This window comes from Zeus faber (assembly GCF_960531495.2).
Source record: "Zeus faber genome assembly, chromosome: 1".
Classification (NCBI taxonomy): Eukaryota; Metazoa; Chordata; class Actinopteri; order Zeiformes; family Zeidae; genus Zeus; species Zeus faber.
Genome location: NC_137193.1, coordinates 60,110,119 through 60,118,789, shown reverse-complemented (window position 1 = coordinate 60,118,789; position 8,671 = coordinate 60,110,119).

Sequence of the window (8,671 nt, the reverse complement as noted above, 5' to 3'; positions counted from 1 at the left end):
AATTTAATTTTGCTGCTCTCATCATATGCCAGATCAGTAGAAAACCCAACCAAACTATTCCTCCCGCTCCATTAGAACCAATGCCAGTGCTTGGAAATATTTTAAAGAAAGACTGAAAAAAGCATGTGAAACCACATGCAATGTTCTGGCTGCATCCCAGGGTAAGATGAAAAATAAATTTGACAAAAGTTCTGTGAGGAGACTTTTCCATCTGTTCCCAGGTGAGTTCCCCTTGCTTGTTTCTGCCCAAGTCGGATCAGACCTTACGTTTTTGTGCTGATTTCAGAAAGGTAAACAATTACCAGGTAAACGTTATCAAGGCGTTATCAAACGTTATCAAATTCATACCCTTTGCCTCGAACGGAAGATTGTGTTGATCACATTGATTCGGCCACTTTTGTCACACAACTTGACTTACTTGAAGGCTACTGGAAAGTCCCATTAACCCCTCATGCTTCTGACATTTCTGCTTTCGTCACCCCAGAGAGTTTTCTTCATTATACCGTCATGCCCTTCGGCCTCTGTAATGCACCTGTCATTCCAGCGGCTAATGCACATCATCTTAGCTGAGGTGAAAAACTGTGAGGTGTACCTTGATGATGTTGTGGCCTGTTGTGGCCAGACACATGGTCGGAGCACATACAAACCTTAGAGGTGATTTTCAGGAGATTAAGGAAGTCCACCATTTCTCTAAACCTGGCTAAGTGTGAGTTTGGTAGAGCTACTGTTACCTACCTAGGTAAACAGGTGGGTCAAGGTCAGGTACGTCCAGTTGATGCCAAGATACAGGCCATCGTAGATTATGCTGTCCATCAGACTAGGCATTAGCTCCACTGTTTCCTGATGATGGCTGGATATTATCGTGTTTTTTGTAGCAGAACTGTAGACTTTAGAACTATTCTCCCCTCACTAGCTTCACCAGTGTAAAGAAACCTTTTGCAGGGGAGCTTGCTTGTCAAAGTGCTTTTGAATCTTGCAAATTCTCCTTTGCAGTACACCAATCCCCGCAGCCCAAAACTTCACCCGCCTGTACAAGTTGGAGGTGGAGCAAGGAATTGATCATCCCATTTGTGTATGTCAAGTCAATTACAGTACCATTCAGAAGAAGGCTCTCGTAACTGCTTGTGTTACAGTACTTTAAAGTGTACACTTTCGGTGTATATTGACTGCAACCCTGTAGTTTTTCCAAACCAGATGCAAAATTCAAATCAGAGGCTGATGAGATGGTCATTATTGGTGCAAGATTTAAATGTGTAGCTTAGTCACAAAAAAGGAACAGAAAATGTGTCGGCATATGATCTTTCCTGTGATTCAGCCCAATGCTAATCAATCGTGGTTTGTTTTTGGGAAAGGGGGTTCATTGTCTCTTTTTGTATGTTTTATTAATTTGTCTTTGTTGGGGAGCTAGAGTTCTCTTTTCTGTGAAGATCTTTGTGATAATTGACAGGTGCCATTTCCAGCACAGGGTTGGTTGACCTCTAGTGAGGTTTCAGCTCCGAATTGGCTGGCGCAGAGGCCAGTGCCTACTATATGTAACTTCCTGGTTTTCCGGTCCCAGGGGGAATAAAGGCTGACAGCAAATCTTTGTTTCTCCTCGGCCACCAAACCTCGCAAAGTCTTTGTGTACTTGTTAATTGATTTGGGAGCTTTGATAACTTTAATTTATTCCAAACCTATTATTAGGTTGGATTGATACATATACTTATTCTTGCCATACATAAATAGTCTTTAGGTGTTAAGCATGAAACAGTAGGGGTGAGTTGCCATTTCAATTTGGATGTTTACCCCATGTTTTTGTTAACTTAGAAAGTTGGAAAATAGCAAATGTCTTGTTTTTCCTTTGTTCTCTTTGGATTAAGGCCAAACTTCTGTCAAGAGTATAGTTTTGTTTTGTTTATTATTTTGGACATAGGTTCACCCTTGAAGTCCAGCTTCGCTAACAGCAAGTAACACTCACTGTGTGAAACAACAAAGTGACTTTGTCTTTGTCCATTTTCATTCTTCGCTCTTTGGTTTGGAGATCGGGGCAGAAACAAAACCTTAAATTTTATGTTGCGTCCTTCTACCACTAGACAGGAGGCTGTTATCACCAGCACCTGGGCCTTATTTCTTCTGTCCCAGCTGTTACCATCACTGGACTCCAAGCCACCATCAGTAATGCATTAGCAGGACTCCCCTCTGATTTTCATCTCCTTCTAAACTTTTCTCTAGAGGTGTGTGTATTTTACTTTTGAGTAGTTTATCACCATGTATTTGTTTTACATCTGTATCTAAATAAATGGGCCTACATTTGAGGATTGTTTGTATTATACAGTCTTGTATGAAAAAAGCATCATCACAATTCTCATAAATTGCTACTTAAAAGTGACCAATTATGTCCTTATTTTCTGTCATATATAATATTACAGTGTGGGATGTTCATATTAGACGTGGCCAAAGTGTCAAATAATGAGGTAAACGAATCGGCAAAGTAATCACTGTGAACAAAACGCTCAGTTTCCAACTACTCTCTGCACGAGCTGATGTCAGCTCGTCACAGATCTATTAATGTGATCATCTGCTCCATCCCATTCGCTGTGCGTTTAACCAAACAAAACCAGTAAAAATAGTGCTTATTTCCAGAGGTTACATAAAACAAAATCCCTGTGTGTGCGGCGTCCATGTTTCCCACAAGCTTGGCGCGCAGCAACTAAAGTGGGAACAAACTTTTAAATGAGGCCTTGTAGATTTAATATTAGTGAAGACCCAGCAACGGGGTTAATTATTTCCCGCCCAAAATTTGTTCATAAACTCATTTTGGTGGACTGATCAGGTGAAATCAGTGAAAGTTTACGGAGTTAATAGAATGAAAACCAGGAAGCCATGCTTAAAGGCCATTGGCTGACGGAACTCGGGACCTTGGGGGATGGCTCTGCCCACTGAAACAGTCCATTTTCAGACAGGGTGGATTGGACGCATGTTACAATGACTCAAATGCATAATCTGAGTGGTACTTTCAGCAAAAAACTTCTAACAAATGTTTTGGGGACCTCAGAGACCTACATATATTAACTTGTGTAAAAAGGGGCATAATGGGTCTCTGCCCACAGGTAAGGGTTTAGCGAGGCTTTCTGGCCGTGGTGCGCCAACATGGCAAGAGTTTTTGTCACTTTAAATAATAATGTACGCTGGCCACAAGTATAAATAACAAAATGAATGGACGAACAAACGGATCAATCAGGAATATTCGAGGCAGCTTGGCGGCCGCAGGAAAGGGAACCGTGCTGTCGTCCACAGCCGGTGCTTGACCATGCCCCCTTGTCCACCACATACCCACACCGCCTGACTTATGCCGGGGAGCCGTCCGGCCAACAGCCGACCCCCCAATGAACGATGGACTGACCATCGCGCTTACCTACCAGCATGCTGGGACGAGATCAGTCACTCGTGGACTCCTCTATTACACCCATGTCCAGCCTCATATTCCGCCTCCACGTTCTTGCATTTGTGTTCAGGCAGGCAATATGGCCGAGTTAGCACCTTCACCCCCAGGGGCGTCTCCACATGGTGGTGTATGAGGGACATGAGGCCTGGCAGGGAGGAGAGAACATCCGAGAAGCAACGCTGAGGTGCACCTACGTCCCCACTCTGGGATGGAGAGATGGTCACTTAACAGGGCCGCGGTATGATTGGCCGCTTTTTAAACCTCCGGCCACAACTCATCCCGCTCAATGACCGGCATGACCAGAGCCACGGACGCCCCCGCCCTCCATTCTTTTAAGAGGTTCAGGTGATAAATCTGTGTCGCCCCCTGCCTGTCAGACTGTTTCGACCTCATAATCGACCTCTTCAACCCGCCATGTGACCACAAAAGGTAGCAACACTAACACCTTGTCTCCCAGTGCAAATTGTCTGAGTCGAGCCCCCCGTTCGTATAACAGGTTCTGACGTCCCTGAGCCTGGAGCAAATTCTCCCGTGATAACGGTCGAATCAGTGTGTGTGACTTTGCTTTCAGGTCCATAACATACTGTATTTTATTCTTACTGGTGCTAGTACCTTACTCCCAGTTTTCTTTAATTAGGTCTAGCACCCCCAGGGTCTCCTGCCAAAGAAGGAGAAAATCCTGTGGAGGCCTGGGGAACCTCCCGCATCACAAACAACAACAACAGCAACAACAGGGGATGCAACCACTTGTCCCAATTACTGATATCGTCGTGAATGAACTTTCGAATCATCTTTTTCAGGGTTTTATTAAAGCGCTCCACCAGGTCGTCGGTCTGGGGATGGTAAACGCCGGTTTCCTTCAAAAATCCGGACTCGGGAGGTGACCTGAAACAGTGCCTGCGCCACACTTTTGGCCATAATACTGCGTAGGGGCACTGCTTCTGGGTATCAGGTTGCATATTCCACTAGGACTAACAAAAAATGATACCCGCGGGCTCTGTGGTCTAACGGCCCGATGAGGTCCATACCGAGTCTTTCGAACGGGACCTCAACTAGGGGGAGGGGTCTCAACGGCGCTCTTGGTGTAGCCCGAGGGTTGACTAACTGGCACTCAGGACACGCAGTGCACCATTTACGCACATCTGCCAAATGCCGTCCCCTTTCTGGCTGTGGTGCGCCTATATGGCGAGAGTTTTTATTGTCACTTTAAACAATAAGGTATACTGGCCACAAGTTTATATACCAAAACGATGATTATTATAATAATGAGGTGGATAATAATCATCTCGGGCACAGGAGGAATGGTGTTCCACTGCTGGGCTGCTGACGAGCCCATGTGCTGATCCCCTCTGCAAGAAAGACAAATAGGCCGATTCGAGGCAGCTTGGCGACTGCGGGAGAGAAACCATCCTGTCGTCCGCAGCCGGTGCTTGACCAGGCCCCTTTGTCCGCCACAGTCCCCCTTTAAGTTGTACAGTATGCAGTTATTTGTATTTAATATACGTTACACTTTCCTGTGAGTTGTTAAAGAAAGCTTTGTAAAAGTATATGAAAAGCATAGTAGTTATGTATTCTATAAAGCCCACTCAGGGATTGACACTGCATTTCAATAAACTTATAACATACTTAGCCATCTAACATTCGTGGGAGCAAGTGCGTGTGCTCAGCTCGTCATCATGTTGGGCCTCACTATCCCTTGTTCGATCTCTTCCTGCATTATCATGGCATGTGTGAAAAGACTCAAGACGGGAATGTTCCTGAATGTAGCTGCATGTGTGAATACTGAAACTCACTAGGGGTACTTGAAAGGTTATCCCAGTAATTTACCAGGAACTTTCTGTAAGGTGCTGTAGTCTACAATAAACGTTATATTTCATAGTTAAAGCCAGATTTCTTGTCATTATAACATTAGATTGTGTTCCATTCAATTAATTTGGTTATATGTCTGTTATATGTAGTTAGTTATAACATTAATCTTAATATATTCTAGTCAAAGTATTCACATCGATCTATATTTAGAGCAGGAGTTAGTTAAAAAACATTTTTCTCTAGGATGCAGAGCCGACATACTGGAAGTAGCCAAGCGAAGGAACTGGAGTTAGTGGAGCAGGTAGAATGCATGGTGTGGTGGAACAGAATGCTGACATCATCATCCAAATTATTATATATCTGCAGATTGTGATTATGGGTTTTTATCGCAAGGGGCACCTTGGGCGGTGTGTTTGGTATTGATTGCTTCGCAGAGGAGCTGCGCCGAGTAAAGACGAGCGACAGCACCAACTGATGCTGTGTTCCATTGTGTGTTCCAACTCGGAAATTTGTAATTTGTGTCAGTAGGAAGTAATACAGTGTTTCGCGGGAATTCAGAAAACTGTCATTGGTAACTAACACGACTAACCTGGACCCTCTGTATTGCTGCCTGCAGCTATATTTAGCTATTGATATTATTCGGGGAAAATTGTATGAATTTTGAAATCGAAAACTATTGGAACAGAAGAACGGCAGATGCTACAAGCACAATTTACATTTTGTATATCACAAACACTTCGTATTTTCATCGAAATCGATTCACATACAGAGCAGAAATTTGTGAAAAACTGAGCAAATTACGAAAGAAATCATAAGCTACGAACATGGTTGTGGTGTCGTTTAAACCGGTATGTCACAAGCATCTCGTGGTTTAAGTTTCATCCAAATCGATCCACATACGGAGCAGGTATTAGTGAACTTTTGATCTCAAGTATTTAGCTGGTTATGCTTTACTGACATGCCACTATTCATGATCAAAATGAATGAGATGAGATTTACAGTAAGACGTTTATGACTTCATCATACTGTTTACTATAAATGTGCAGGTTCTCCTTCAGAATGTCCATTCAGACCGTGTCCAGTGTACGGTGTAGACTCCGTCGCTCCGTAGTTGTTTCGAGATCACAAACTATGCGTTTTCGTGTATATTTATGTACTTTCTTACACAATAGATATTCGTGGATCTGTTTGATTGTCATTTTATCTCTTTGGTCCCCTTTACTTTGCCAGATTAATGAGAAATATAAAAAAAAGTTGTCCACAAAAACTCGTGACCACTAATGCCAAATGAATGTTAAAGTTCCATATATGTCCCTATTACAATATAGACAAGTAATCTGTAAACTGAATTTTCCAATTGTAGATTATTAACCAAAAAACAGAATGAAGTAGTAATTACAACTAACATGTATTTATCATATTTATAAAATAACACATATTTATTATTATTGTTATTCAAAGTAATTACAAAGTTAGAATTGTTTGCTATCATGCCAAAAAATTGCTGAAAATCGAAGACAATAAAGAAGCCATTGTCCAAAAATCCAGTCCTCAAAGTCAGTCACAATATTATCAAAAAGGACTGAAGAAAAATACCGCTAAAAAATACTAATGAAAAAATCTGGATGATTTACAGTTTGAAGACTCAAGAAATAAGTGAATATTAATACTATGAGTTTAACAGCAGTTCTTAAGAACAAGATCCAGAATACACAATACAGTTTGCACATGGACACAAAATGAATGAATGAATGAATTTGTTCTCAAATTATCATTTGTTTGTTGTGGGCCTTCATGACACACATTGTATTTAGTTTCAGTATCTATTGTATCTAACTATTGATTGGTTTATTTTTAATTTCTTCATTTTCTAAAACTTTTTCGGTACATTTAGTCAATTAATTTAACAATACTAACTTATAATTCCTGCCTTGTGCCTGCTAATGTGACTCCAATTATGACAAATTAGAACTTATGATCAATGGTTGACATCTGGTTGAAATGGGAATGTTTCATGCGTACTGTCATGCAAGATTGATTCATTCCAATCCAAATTTGTTTCAAGAACTACTGATACAATTTCACAAATTATCCGAACATTGGCAAAAATTGGTGTTACATTGAGAACACAGTGACTTTGTAACAGCACGAAACAATGCCATCTATAAATCCACCATAAGTCTCTTAAGTTTTTGTAAAACTATTACTAAACTATCATTCAATTAACATAGGCATAGTTTAATCCATTGCATGATAGTTTTCACAATGGTATGTTGCTCATCACTTATTGCATGTCTAATAGAGTTTTTTCCTTCTCTTTCTATCTGTGTGTGCACCTGTGATTAAATACGATTCAAGACAAACTAGGAAAATCACTGAACACCATAGCGTCTTGCATTGCTTGTATTTATTCATAGCAATATGACTTGGGTGCACTGTAAACATGCACCTGTGACCCAGCAATCCAGTGGCCTCATTATCACCACAGCTTCTCAGGTGTAGTCTCCCTGTTGAGTCACTGCTGTGAATGTGAACCTGATACCTGGCACTTTGCAAAATGGGGGACTGGAGATGCTGAAATATAATCTATAGTACATCCTTACGATCATCTTGGTCTCCAGATGATCGTACGGATGCGCTATAAATTTTGTTTCAGCATCTCCAGTCACTTGAAATACCAAGGGTAGACCAACGTTGCCAGGCACTCCTGCTGCTTAAATGACAGATTGGACAAGTCTGGGTCGAACCAGCACACTACAGTAGTCATTGTTTGTTCTCCCTTTAAAATACTTAATTACCTTTTTAAAATGTATTTTTAGAGGCTTTATTTAGTTGGTAAACTCTCTCAAATGCTAAACTGGTCATTTAAAAGAGTATGAGAGAGGAGAGTGGACGGCGTTTACAAGCCGATTAAGGCACTGTAAGCCCTCTCGTTCATGTGACTTGTCCCCTGGAGAGGTGGCTCAAAGGCACGCATCGCTGCTGGAGCAGTACGCACAGAGCACACAGGGCATGCAGGACGCAAGCAGGGCGTGCAGGACGCAGGTGCTCAGGATGCTTATAAACTATGCTGCTATGGGAGCAGGTGGTACTCTAAAATGGATTTTACTTTAAAATGGATTTAATTTATGGATTAATTTGGAAATAGTCCTGGTACCACAGATGGAAGATGAAATCCGAAGTCAGTCTTATGCCTAAGTGAGCCTGCGCAAAGGGAATTAAGACAACCGTACACCTAAACGTTTTTGATCCAACAAGAGAAAGACATGGCCAGCCCCTCCAGAAGTGTAGATGGGCTGAAGAGTGTCAGGGAGAGCCCTGCTCGTGAGACACTGCCACCGAGGTTCCGCAGCTGGAGCAGCTTTCGCTTCTCCAGCTGGAGATCTGCCTCCCAATCCTCCCAGAAGAAGGACCTGGGCAGCGATGTGACCAAAACAC